This window comes from Heterocephalus glaber, unplaced genomic scaffold, assembly GCF_053883595.1.
Source record: "Heterocephalus glaber isolate CG9 unplaced genomic scaffold, H.glaber_assembly_v1.0 deba00000122, whole genome shotgun sequence".
NCBI lineage: Eukaryota > Metazoa > Chordata > Mammalia > Rodentia > Bathyergidae > Heterocephalus > Heterocephalus glaber.
In genome coordinates this window covers 44,604,164-44,618,443 of record NW_028258138.1, presented here as the reverse complement: position 1 = coordinate 44,618,443, position 14,280 = coordinate 44,604,164, and positions in this window count along the sequence as shown.

The window sequence follows — 14,280 nt, the reverse complement described above, 5'->3', positions numbered from 1 at the left end:
TTTAATAATTTTGTGAAGTTTAGCTATATGATGTTTGATTACTCTCCATTGGTATCCTGTGGAACTTGATCGGAAGACTTGGGATTCTTTCAAAGGATTTTGTTACCTTGTTTTTAAAGTTACTGTTTGGTTTTTGGTTTTTGTCAAGTAGAATTCTTAACTGGTATCTATTTATTGAGGTTCGGTTTTTCCAGTGATGTATTTTTGGTTTTATTTGTCAGTAGGTATTGCTTATCCCTTCATTGTATGCAATTAACGACTTGAACCCTACTACTCTGTTGTAAGGAAAGAATCTCTATTGGTTATGATATTGTCAATAGATCTAAACATTCATATATCACACATATTAAAACTCATCATTAAACTTTCACTGACGCAGGTTATCTCACACTGTTATCAGCAGTTATTGTGGGTATTGGAGGCAGAAGGAAGGGGAAAAGGAGTGGAGTAACTAACTCAGTACAATGAGAAGGAGATCAGAGAAATGTCAGTAGATAAAAATATAGATAAAGAATCAGACTCTGTTGGAGTTATTTTCTACTTGGAGTAAAAGATTACTGTTGAGGGGGGTTTAAAGCTTATTTGTGGAGGTGAAGGTATATTACAGAAAGAGAAAGGTGTAATTAGAGATTAAAGGCTGCTCATGGTTGCTGAAACCTTTTGAAATACTTATGGTTAGTTTTGCTTGAATCTTCTAAGCATGATTCTGTTACGGTCTAATCCAACATGACCACGAACAGTACCATTCAAGATAAAGTGCTGACCTATGCTTATTATCTTTGTACATAAACAGACACGATATAAATATATAAATGGCATACATATATATATATGTCACATAAAGGTGAAGATGGGAGGGATGACAGGGTGACAGGTAAAAAACAGAAGAGCAAAGAGAGTAAAATAGGTAGGAAAGAAGATTAAAAAGAGAAAGGAAAGACCAAGAGAGAGTAAAATAAAGGGAAACTTGAAAAAAAGTTTAAAAACAAAGCAAAAGAAAAATAATATTGATATAATTCAATAATTTAAAAAATAAAATAAAAAGAGAATACAGAACTGTTTTGAATCTGAAAGTAAAGGAACAGCATGAGTTGGCTGAGGCAGAGAAATTCTGGAATATACTAGACAGAAGCCACTGGCCCTAGAATATGGAAAGAAGTACAGGACTCTCCTGATAGCAAGGGTAGCAGGAGTGACAGAACATGGGCAGAAGGCAACAGAAAACCTTTTCTTAGGAAAAATAGTTCATAGTCTCTTCTTCTGAAATTAAATGAGGTTGTTGGATCTTGGAACAAAGACAAAGGACTACAATTAACCACAACTAAGGCATAGTTTGCAACAAGGTGGACCCAAACAGCATGACAAGCTTAGCCCTTCCCAGGCAGGCATTAAAGCAGCCTGCATGCAGAGGAGAAATTGGCTTGGCTTCCTGCAAGTGGACTATGACTACAGCAAGAGGGAAATTTTGTGGATGCTTTGGACACAGGTTATATGGCATAGTGGCTACTACTAGTGGATACCTTGTGTGTTTTCTCACTTGTGTGTCTGTTCTGAGTTGTCTCCATTTATTCTTTTCTAATTTCTCTGACGTTTCTGTCACTTATTTATATAGATATGTGTTGTTTCCTGTAAAATATTATGAATTTTCCTGCTATTGAATTCCAGTTTAGTTCCCTTGTTGCATAAGAGCAAATGTTTTATATCTGAAATTTGTTAAGAATATATTCTATTTATTTCACTTAAGAGTATGGCAAGAATATGCATCCATTTAGCTATAAATGTCTCTAGTTTCTCATTATTTATGGCTGAGTAGTACTCCATTTTATAAAAAAGAAAAACCCACATCATCTTTATCCAGTTTCCAGTTGATTGGCACTTGAGGTGTTTCCAAGCTTTAGCTATTAGAAACTGTGCCACTATAAACATGGGTGCACATATATCGCTGTGGTATGATTCTTCTAATTCTTTGGGGAAGATACCGAGCAAGGGAATAGCTGGATCGAATGGGATCTCTAGTCCTAGTTCTTTGAGGTATCACCATACTGATTTCTACAGTGGTTGCACCAGTCTGCATTCCCACCAACAATGGAGCAGGGTTCCTTTCTCTCCACACCCCCGCCAGCATTTGTTATTGGTTGATTTCTTGATAGCAGCCATTCTTTGTGGGGTGAGGTGGAATCTCAGTGTTGTTTTCATCTGCATCTGTCGAATGACCAGTGATGTTGAATATTTTTTCATATACTTATTTGCTGCTTTTACTTCTTTGTCTCAGAAATGTCTGTTCATTTCAGATGCCCATTTTTGAATTGGGTCTTTGAATTTAGGGGGGTCTGATTTTTTTCAATTCTTTATATATTCTTGATAGTAGACCTTTGTCTGAGGTACAGCTGATAGAAGTTTTTTCCCACATTGTACGTTGTCTCTTAGTTCTGAACACATGTGTAAATACCGAATTGTTTCTCTAGTGTGAGAAACTGAAAGCGTAAATAAGGATTAAAATGATTAAAATGAATAATTGATAATTCAAAATAGGAAAAGGTCCAAAGGTGTAGGGGTGGTGGGAGGGGAAGGGGAAAGGGAAGAAAGGAAAGAAAAAATTATGAGAAACAAAAAAAAATGGAAATGAAATCTATGTAAATAGGGAAGGGTGGAGGGGGTGAAGGGCGCACAGGTAATGGGGGAAAAATAAGAACTAAGATACATCATGTACAGGTACAAGCACCCAATGATAAATGTAAACGTATTGTCTATCTAAAATGTATCAATAAAAGAATTAAAAAGAAAAAAATAATATATTCTTTTTTTTTTTTTTTGGTACTGGGGATCGAACTCAGGTCCTTGCACTTGCGCAGCAGGCGGCGAAACTACTGAGCTAAATCCCGGGCCCCAAAAATAATATATTCTATGTTGGTGAATATTTCATGTAACCTTGGGACAAATATGTATTGCGGTTTTTTTTAATAGTATATTGGTTGGTATTCATTTAAGCTAGTTTAAATTGAGCTGCATTAAATCTATACTTATATTCTTCCTGAGGCACGGGATTAAGGCATGGCATGCTGACAGGGGAAGTGGGTGTGACCTATTGATCATAGTGTTCCAGGATACTTGAGCCGAACGTTTCCCAATGTTCTGCAAATGTAACCAGGCAGAGAGAGATATCTTCAATTATTCTCATAAGAACTTGAGCAGGCTTCTAGTAGGATGGCCTAGACCTGACGTCATCCTGAGGAGTGGAAGATAGAAAAATGTAGACAACTACATTTATCTCTGGGCCACTGTGCTCTCTCTTGCACAGTGGTAGACTCTCACCCAGTAGAGTGCATTTATTTTCCTACTTTTAATTGGCACAAATTTGTTCTACAAAGCATTTTCCTTTCCTATCTTTAAAATGTAAAGCCCCACTGTCTTTTGCATTTATGTTCACTAATTCTTTGTTCAGGTTAGAAAGAACCCAGAATCCACCTCTAAAAGGAGACCCCAGGACACCAAAACCAGGTACCATATCTGCTGTTCTATTTCTGATAGAAGGTTGTTGAAATCTCCAAATCTAGTAGTAGATATTTATTTTTTCCTTCAATTTCTTTCAGCTTTTGTTTCCTTTATTTCAATGTTCTTTTGTTGGACACATGTACTATAAGGACTGCTAAGACTTCTTGAAAATTGACTCATTTATCATAATTAATGCACTACTTTACCTCTAATTTTCCTTTATGTTCTAAAGATTCCTTAATATTAATATAGCTACCTGGCCTTCTTTTCATTATATTTAGTACAGCATATCTTTTCAAACTTACTTTTAGTGTGTTTGTATTTTTATCTAAAGAGATTATTTTAAAACAATATATATAGATCTTTTTCTTAATCCTCTCTGAAAATCTCTATATTTTAATTTCTTAATTTATACAATGCATTATAAAAATTATTATTATAGTTGGATTAATATCTGCCATATTTTTACTGTACCTATTTTTTATCCATGGTTCTCTAGCATTTTTGTTTTTAATTAAGTATCTTATAGAATTTAATTTTCTCTAATCATTAGCATATTACTTAGATCTTTTTAGGGATTGTCATAAAGCTAGCAATATCTATTTACAACTCATTCATGTCATCTTTCAAATAACATTTACCAGCACACAATATGATCACCTTTAAAAACTCAAATCTCTCTATGCCATCCCTGGAATAATTTCTGACTTTCAATTTGTTTATACATAGGTGATAATATGCACACACAAAAACAGATCAATGTACACACATACACTCACAAGCATCGCATAATTATTATTTCTATTATCAGCAAATTGTTAATTCATCTTATAATAAGACAAATATTGAATACTTTATATATATATAATGTGAAAAGTAAGAAAAATACTAGTTTATTTCACCTTATTTATTCCTTTGTTGATATTTTTACTTTTTTAAAAAAAATAATCCAAGTTTTTATCCTCATTTTCCTTCCTTTAAATAGTTTATTTACATTTTTATTTCTTTAAAAGTAGGTGTACTGGAAACTTTACCTCATTTTTATTTGTCTGAGAAAGTATTTTGTCTTCAATTTCTCTCCTTGCTTCTATCCTTTAAATTATAAACATTTCAGGGTTTTCTCTTCTCTCTTACATTGTCTGAAAAGTCAGATGTAATTCTTTTCTCCCCACAAGTAATATAATTATTTTCTTCTGTTTTTTTGGAGGGGTTCTTTATCTTTAGTTTTCTGTAATTTGAAAATGATATCCCTATTTATAGAGGGTTTTGTTTTGCTTTATTTAGACATTAATTCTTGTTAGTATTCTGGAAATTTCAGGCATGATATAATTTTGAAAGAATTTTAGACATCTTTTCTTTTCTTTTTTCTTTTTTTTTGTTTTGTTGTTGTTGTAGCGGGGATCAAAGTCAGGACCTTGTGCTTGCGAATCAGGCATGGTTCCAATGAGCTAAATCCCCAGACCTTAAACATCTTTTCAAACATCTTTTTCTCTTCTGAAATTACCATTTTGTGTATGTTGCATTTTGTAATTATTCAACACTTCTTGGATATTTCTCTCTGTCTCTCTCTGTGTCTCTCTCCTTCCCTTTGTTTGTTTTATGTTATTCAGTTTTGCCTCTCTTTTTGAATTTAACCTCAAGTTTAGAGCTGAAATTCTTTTCTCTGCCATATAAAGTCTACTAATAAACCCATCAAAAGAAGTCTTCATTTCTATTACTTTTTTTATTCTGGTTTGTTTTTAGGCCTTTCTTAGAATTTCAATCTTTCTGCTTATCTTTCTTTTCATCTCTGCTTTGTGTTTCATTCAGTTTATTTATTCAAGTGCTTAGCATCTTAATCATAAATGCTTCAAATTTGAGGTGGGCTAGCTCCAAGGTATCTGCCCTAATTGTTTCTTCTGTTTCTTCAAACTATGTATTTTTTGTCTTGTAGTGTAGTGTTTTTTGTCTTGAAACATTTTATTGGTAAACAGAAAAGATATACTAGGTAAACACAGTTACTATAAATATACCTTCAATAGCTTTGGTAGCTTTCAAGAAAAGGGAAGCACTTGAGAGTCCACTTAGTTAAACTTAGTCTTACAGTGAATCGATATGCCTTGACTATATACTTTCTATCCAGGAATACACTAGAATTTGGTATTTTTTCTAAACTAAGTTAGATTCTGATAAGCCCTAGTAGCTTCACTTCTTTTACCCTCTAATCTTTTCCTAATATTCCTGGTGTCTTTAGAGACCAGAACCTACTTTTCCTCACGTTAGCTATCCACTTGATTAACTGGCATTTCTAAAAGGGGAGAAATCGCTTTTATTTTTAAGACTAGTTTGGCATATCTAGGGACAATGTTTTTCATTTTCACGAAAGTTAATTTTCTTTTACTCTGTCAACTTGGATTCACTGTAACCAAACAAAAATAAAAAGAGAGTAATTATTTTTATTTTTCTGTACATAACAAAGTCACTCAAAATATGTGAAGGTAAGAATGTAGGTATTAAGTTTTACAACCAAAAAATTTATAGGTAATAAATTTATGATAACTTCGAGAGCAAGGATTCACACTGCATGAGATTATCCCAAATCCTTTGAATGTTAACTTTTTAATTCTCATAGCAACCTTATGAGGTAGATATTGTCTAAAATTTAAATGAATAATATGTGCTACAACAAAGTTAAGGTTAACTAATTGTAAATCAACTCTTATGTCATGAAGCCAAATTTTGAACACTAAGTGCAAAGTTCAGAATCTCTCTTAAATCTACTTGTAATAATACATGAAGGTTATTACTTGTATAAGACAAGGGAAAAGTACAAGTAAGATAGGAATCTTTCTATAAATTTGATTAAGAACCTGGGCTTTGAGAAATGGATGGACAATATGATATAATGGAGGAAAATAAAGTAAATTTTCACAATTAGTTTGATACAAGTGACATTTATTAGCAGTTCTTACATTGGACAATTTATTTAGTCTTATTGATTATGAATTATATATTCTTTATAATGAATACGATGATAACAACTCTAAGCCTTTTATGAAGGTAGAACAAAAATTACATGACAGTTGTTTTCTTTCCTTGATGTCAATCATAAACTAAAATCTTTGTGATTTTCTGGTTTAGTGTATCTTTACTACCTTCTATGGAAAGCAATTTGACAATATGCACATTTTAAAAAATGTATACCTCAGTTAAGCATAGTTGTGTACACCTGTCTGTAATCCCAGAATTTGGAAAGCTGAAACAAGAGGATCATGAGTCTGAGGCCTGGAAGTACATATGTTCTAGGCCAGTCTGAGCTATACAATCAACAACAACAAAAATAACAACAATTATTTTCATAAGTAGAATAATTAAATAATGTAACTTTTTGAACTCTGACTTGAAATGATTTTAAACATGAAATCTGGAGTTATATTAAAAACTATTAAAATAGCTTCTATATTTATAAGTACACAGTGCAACTATAGACAAGTAGAATAGTTAACCGGATAGTAATTTTTGATAAAATGTTATTCATGAAATCATTTTTGAAATATTAAATATTACCACTAAAACATTTAAAGTGTATGATCATCATTAAGTATAACAAGGAAATAAAATAAAGTTAAAAGCATAAAAATGTCTGAAAGCAAAATAATATTTCAAAAATGGAAAAACAGAACAAATAATTTAATGCCTCCATCCTCTCTCTGATTATCCATTCACAAATAACACCCCTAAAATATCTTCCAAATTGTTATGTTCATATTTTTCTGCCCCAATCATTTTCCATTGAAATATAGCTATTGTTAATTTAATTTTATGCCATTCTAAATTATTATCAATAGCAATTAAAGAATGAGAATTCCACACTATCACCCATGTTTGTAAAAGAATCATAAATATAATTATTCACTGTTTAGATATAATTTGTTATGGTTGTAACTATTCTTAAAAGTTATAACCATTCTCAAATTTTATTGTGATACATTAACAAAGGACATTTTACTTAACTAATTTGAAATAATAGCAGCTTTAAGTATTTTTTGCATAATGTAAATATCAATAAAATTTAGCTGCCTTTTGGTTAGTAACTATATTTCTTCTCATATCTAATGACAATTTCATGTATAGGAACGGAACATAATGAATAAATATAATCTCTCATACTAGACATACTATTCGGTATTTACACATGTGTGTCCTATTTATTTCACTTAAGAGTATGGCCTCAATATGCATCCATTTAGTTATAAATGACTGTAGTTTCTCATTCTTTATGGCTGAGTAGTACTCCATTTTATAAAAAAAACCCCACATCTTCTTGATCCAGTTTCCAATTGATGGGCACTTGGGATGTTTCCAAACCTTAGCTATTACAAATAGTGCCGCTATAAACATAGGTGCACATATATCGCTGTGGTATGATTCCTTTAATTCTTTGGGGAAGATACCCAGTTGGGGAATAGCTGGGTCAAATGGAACCTCTAAACCTAGTTCTTTGAGGTATCACCATACTGATTTCCGCCGTGGTTGCACCATCTGCACTCCCACCAACAATAGAGAAGTGTTCCTTTCTCTCCACACCCCGCCGACATTTGTTATTGGTTGATTTCTTGATAGCAGCCATTCTTTGTGCAGTGAGGTGGAAAGGAAAAATTATGAGAAAGAAAAAAAAAATAGAAACAAAGTCTATGTAAATAGGGAAGGATGGTGGGGGTGAAGGGCGCATAGGTAATGGGGAAAAAATTAAGAACTAAGATACATCGTGTTCAGGTACAAACACCTAATGATAAATGTAAATGTATTATATACCTAAAATGTACCAATTAATATATAAATAAAAAAGAATAAATGTAATTAATAATTTTCATATCTTTAGTATAAACAAATTATATATTAAGAAAAATCATAAATCAGTCTACAAAATATCAGTTCTGATATGATAATCCCAGTTAAAAATATTAATAAACTGTTCAAAATATTTGTGAAAAGTTTATTTGCAAGATTTGTTCAAGGAAACAAACAAAAAATACGTTAGTCAAAACAACAAGTATTCATGAAATGGAAGAATTGATTTTACAGTATCAGAGATGTCCATATGTTATTGTTAGTTTTAAAGTAGTCAACTGACAGACTTCATAACAATGCAAGAAAAACAAAGGTTGAATTTGCAAAATTAGAGAAAATTGCCTTCAACAAAATTAATACTGCAGAATTCTGATTTCATATTATGAAATTAAAATATGAAAAAATACAAATTAGAGATGAAAACAAAGCATCAGACTTATTGGATGATTGATCAACTCATACATGTATTCTTTGATTCAGGCAACAAACTTGTACTGAGCATTTGTTTGTTTGTTTTTTTATCTTACAATTTTGTAACTAGCGAATACAATGAAAACTAAGAAAAAAAAATTTGCTGTCCTAGTGGAAATAACCGTCTAGTAGAAGAAAAAGACATAGACAATTGAATATGTGGTACAATTTCAGATATTACTAAGTTTTGTGAGAGGAAATGAAGTATATAAGAAGATTAAGAATAGGTGTTGGATTTTGTAGAGAGCTTTTTCTGCATCTATTGAGATGATCATATGGTTTTTGTCCTTGACTCTGTTAATACAGTGTATTACATTTATTGATTTGCATATGTCAAAACATCCCTTCATCCCTGGGATGAAGCACACTTGGTCAGGGTGTATGATCTTCTTGATGATCTTCTGAATTCTGTTTGCCAGTATCTTATTAAAGATTTTTGCATCTGTGTTCATTAGTGAGATTGACCTGTAGTTCTCTACTTTGGTTGGGACTTTCCCTGCTTTTGGGATCAAGGTGATGCTTGCTTGGAGGAATGAATTTGGGAGTATTGCTTCCCTTTCAATTTCATCGAAGAGTTTAAACAGTAGTGGCAATAGTTCTTCTCAAAATGTCTTCTAGAATTCAGCAGTGAAGCCATCAGGACCCTGGCTTTTCTCAGTTGATAAGTTTTTAATTGCGTTTGCAATTTCATTGATTAATATTGGGTTGCTTAGAATTTTTAGGTCTTCTTCATTCAACTTTGGTAATTCATATGTATCTGGAAATCTCTTCATTTCTTCTGTGTTTTCCATCTTATTGGCATATAGTTTCTCAAAGTAGGTATCGATGATCCTCTGGATTTCTGTTGGCTCCATTGTCATTTCACCCATTCATTCCTAATTGCATGGATTTGGGTCTTTTCTTTCCTTTTTTAATAAGGTTGTCTAAAGGGTTTGTCAATTTTATTTATTCTTTCAAAGAACCAACTCTTTGCTCCATTGATTTTTTTTTGTATTGTTCTCTTAGTGTCCATTGCATTGATTTCTCCTCTGATCTTTATAATTTCCTCCCTTGTATGATCTTTGAGCTTGAGGTTCAGCATATGGTTGTGTAATTGAGGTCACTCCATTTTCCTAATGTGAGTATTCACTGTTATGAATTTCCCTCATAAGATTGCTTTCATTGTGTCCCATAGATTTTGATATGTTGTGTTGACATTGTTATTTAATTGTAGAAACTGTCTGATTTCTTCTTTAATTTCCTCTATGACCCATTGGTTATTCAGAAGTGTGTTGTTCAATTTCCATATGTTTTTGAAATTCTTGTTGTTTCTTTTGCTATTGATCTCCAATTTCATCACACTATTGTCTGATAATACACAAGAGGTAAGTTCAATTCCTTTACACTTACTTAAACATGTTCTATGAGAAAGTATGTGGCCTATTTTGGAGAATGACCTGTATGCAGCTGAAAAGAATGTGTATTCTGATTTTGTGTGGTGGAATCATCTGGAAACATCTGTTAAGTCCATTTGTTCAAGAATTTAGCTGAGTTCTAGCATTTTGTTGTTCATTTTTTGTCTAGTTGATCTATCTATATGTGACAGTGGGGTATTGAGGTCCCCCACTACTATTAGTGCTTATTTTTCACACATGTATAAATATTGAATAGCTTCTGTGGTGTGAGAAACTCAAAGTATAAATAAGGATCAAAATGTATAATAGATAATGTGAAATAGGAAGAAGTGTCCAAATGGGAAGGGGAAGTCTGAGGTGTAGGGGAAAGGAAAGAAGGGAAAGGAAAATAAATATGAGAAAAGAAAAAAATGAAAACAAAGTCTTTGTAAATAGAAAGGGGTAAAGTGGTTGAAGAGAGGGCAGGGAAATGGGAAAAAAATAAGAACTAAAATTCATTATATAATGGTACAAATTCTGAGTAATGAATGTCAGCATGTTATATATCTAAAGTGTACCTATAAAATTAATGAATTTTTAAAAAGATCAAAATTGTAGGTGGTTTAACATTTAGAGTAGCCAAGAAATATTTTCAGGTATTTAAACGAATTATGTGAAGACCTGGAGAAAATACATTCTAAGAAAAGGCAAGTAAAGTGCATTATCCTTTCTATTCTATCAGTTGTGATTTAAACATCTCATGCAAAATATCCTCAATTTTAATCAACATAATTCCCCTCCTCTTGGAAAACATATTAGAAATACTTTAACTCTCATTGTTTTATATTTTTATTTTATATTATTTCTAATTTGAAAAATAGTAATGTTTCATTAAATTGTATAAATTTCCCAATATTTTATTTTATTTTGCTTCTTTCATTTTGCACTTTGTTTTCCTGTAAGTTATAAGACTAGATTCTTGAAGAGTGGATTTCTGTGAAACTCATTTGTGAATTTACTTTACTGGCAGTGGGGCCAATTCTTTGTTCAGTCCTTTTAAGTGGTCCAGATTCACTCTAATGAAATAATTTTAATTGTCCATTTACTTTTAGAGCCAACTCTAAGAGGAGCATTGGGGAATACGATCTGGTTAAGAGCTTATTGATTTCAATCTAGGTTAATTGTTTTCTAAAACTTTTTTTATTGTCGTAAGAATATGTAGCATGGGATATGCCTTCTTTTTAATACACTATCATTGACTAGTGGTAAATTATTAAACAGTAAGTATTTAAAACTGATTCATCTTCATTAATTCAAACTTTAGCGCAATGATTAGTAATTACCAATTTCTCCTCTCCTCAACCACCAGGAGTCACTTGTATATTCTTTGTTTCTACATTTTATTATTTTGGAAAACTCACATGTGTGGAATCATATAGTATTTATCTTTATGTATCTGCCTTACTTTATTTCATGTAATATATTTAAAGTCTATCCATGTTGTCCCATGTTTCAGAATTTCTTTTTACTTTATGACAAAAACATTGCATGTGTCTATCTACCACATTTTCTTTATCCATTGGTCTGTTAAAAGAGACTTTGATTGTTTCTACATTTTAGCTACTGTGAGTAGTGTTGTGATGAACATAGGGAGGCCTAAAATTTATCCGAAGTCCTGATTTCAATATACTCAAATCATTCACTCTTGTCCATTTTACCCAGAGGTCTATAGATTGAAGTGATCCTTATCAAAATAACAGAGGCGCTTTTACAGACATAGAAACAAATTTCTAAAAGTCAGAGATCTGCAAAAGATCATTAAAAACCAAGTCAGTCTTGAAAAAGAAGAACAAAGTTGAAGGCACTTTATTTTCTGACTTCAAAATGTATTACAGGGCCAAGGATTTAGCTCAGTGGTTCTGCTGCCTGCCTTGCAAGCGCAAGGACCCGAGTTCGATCCCCAGTACCAAAACAATGTATTACAAAGTACAGTAATCAAAACAGTAAGCTTAATTCTTGAGAACATGGTTGGTACTGGATATTTGTTTGATTATGAAGGAGATATTGAAGTTCTTAGAATAGTGTCACATTCCACAATCATGACATAGATGCCCTCTACACATAAAAGTAGGAAATAAGATGTCAAAAATGAGACAAAAAAATAAATACAAGTATAATACATATTAAAATCATCAAATATATGTATGTTCTTGGAACCAGTCGTACTCTATATAAAATCAATCTAAGAATTAAGATATATTAAAGTTATAATTTTAAAAATGTAGTTTATATCAATATATTTAGTTAAGGATAAATAAGAACCTCTGAATCAATGAAAATGTGGCAGAAAACTTACGCAGAATTGTAAATGTGCCTTGAGGGGAACATTTTGAAGCTATTTTGAAGGCATTACTTTCATCTTAAAAAAGTATTTTTAGGAGTAAGTATATATTTATGGTGAATAATTAATTAAAAATAGAATGAAACCTATCTCCAACAGAATAGTATCCTTGGAAAGAGATTCTAAAAATGTTAACAATAATTATTTTTTTTACTTCTGAGAATGTTGCTGAATTCTATTTTTTTCTCTCAATACTTTTAAATTATGACATTTGGATACAAGTCACTAATAAGTAAATCAGTAATTTTCAAAAAGAGCTCAAAACAAAAATTTCATTTGAAATTTTTCAATCCTCAAAATTCCCATTTTTTGATAATCATAAAAAGAGTGTGAGAATTGTAATGGAAAGTTAACATTTTCTGAGTAATCTCGGAACTAATCAACTAATGAATTTTGTCATTCTAATTCATTCCTCTACTCCACATTAATGCAAATGAACAAGAAAATCTCCCTCTCCAACTACTTCACATATAAATAAGGTAAATACAGCTAGACCAAGTAATCAAAAAAAGTTTAAATTTTATTTATATTTCACTGCTGTGGAAGCTCAAGGACCTGAGTTCAATCCCCAGTATCAAAAAAAAATTATTTGTATTTCAGACTTTCTCTTTACAAATCAATTTTATAGCAACAACCAACAAATATTAATAAAAATTTGATCAACTAAAACAAAATTTTCCTAAATTCAAATTTGAGATTTGGAATTTACCAAGAGAAGAAAAATACATTGTGATATCATTCAGTTACTATGCTAAGCAAAATTTACCTTTAATTATAAACATATGTTTGAAGAACTTGACTCTGTTTCAAAAGAATGCTTCATACTGCCTAAAACACTAATGAGATAATATAGTAGTTCATTTTCAAGTCAGATACAGTCTTCTGCTTTCAAGCAAATAAGGTATAAATGAGTTTAAACCTGAAAACCTGGCTAAAATCTATTTCATGACTAATTAGTCATTTTTAGAAACTCAGTTAAATCCCCGATGCCACATAGTAAAAGGCAGATAATGACTCACAGAACTGATAAACATGGGTGTGGATAAATTGTCTCTCACCTGATTTATATGTCAAATTAGAAACTGAACATCAAAATAAATATTATAATAATATGTGTGCCCATCATTCTCACAACCAGTGTGATATTATTTGGTTTTACCACAGCATGACAACTGATACTGTTTCATTAACTTTATTATTTGTTTTAGCCAAAGTGCACACTTCTCCCAGTTGAAATATTGTAGTTGACTTCAGAACATATCAGTTTTTATAGTATGGTGCAGACTTTTTTTCATTCTTTGCTCCCTTTGGCTTTGGATATTTTCTGGATGAATTTGGATCATCACCCAAAAAAATAAGTACAGGAATTCTGATAATAACTACTTCATGAGACTGGATACTGAGAACCTTAAAGTCATCTTACTAAATTTCTTTATTATATTAGATAAAAAAGAGATTCAGGGGGCATAAGTTTTAGTATTGATTGCACAATACTTAGTGAGTCCATTTTAAAACCTGCTGTTATTCCTCAGATTTATCTGATTTCATTTTTTAAAAAAACTCAAAGTGGTTTTATTATTTCTTTCAGAGAATCAGAACTTAATCAGGTAAACATTTTGGAATTAAAGTCTATTTTTCTGGTAGCACATTATAATTTTATTCTTCAGAATACTTTTACTCCTAGATTGGGCAAGCAAAATTGTGCTTATGAGT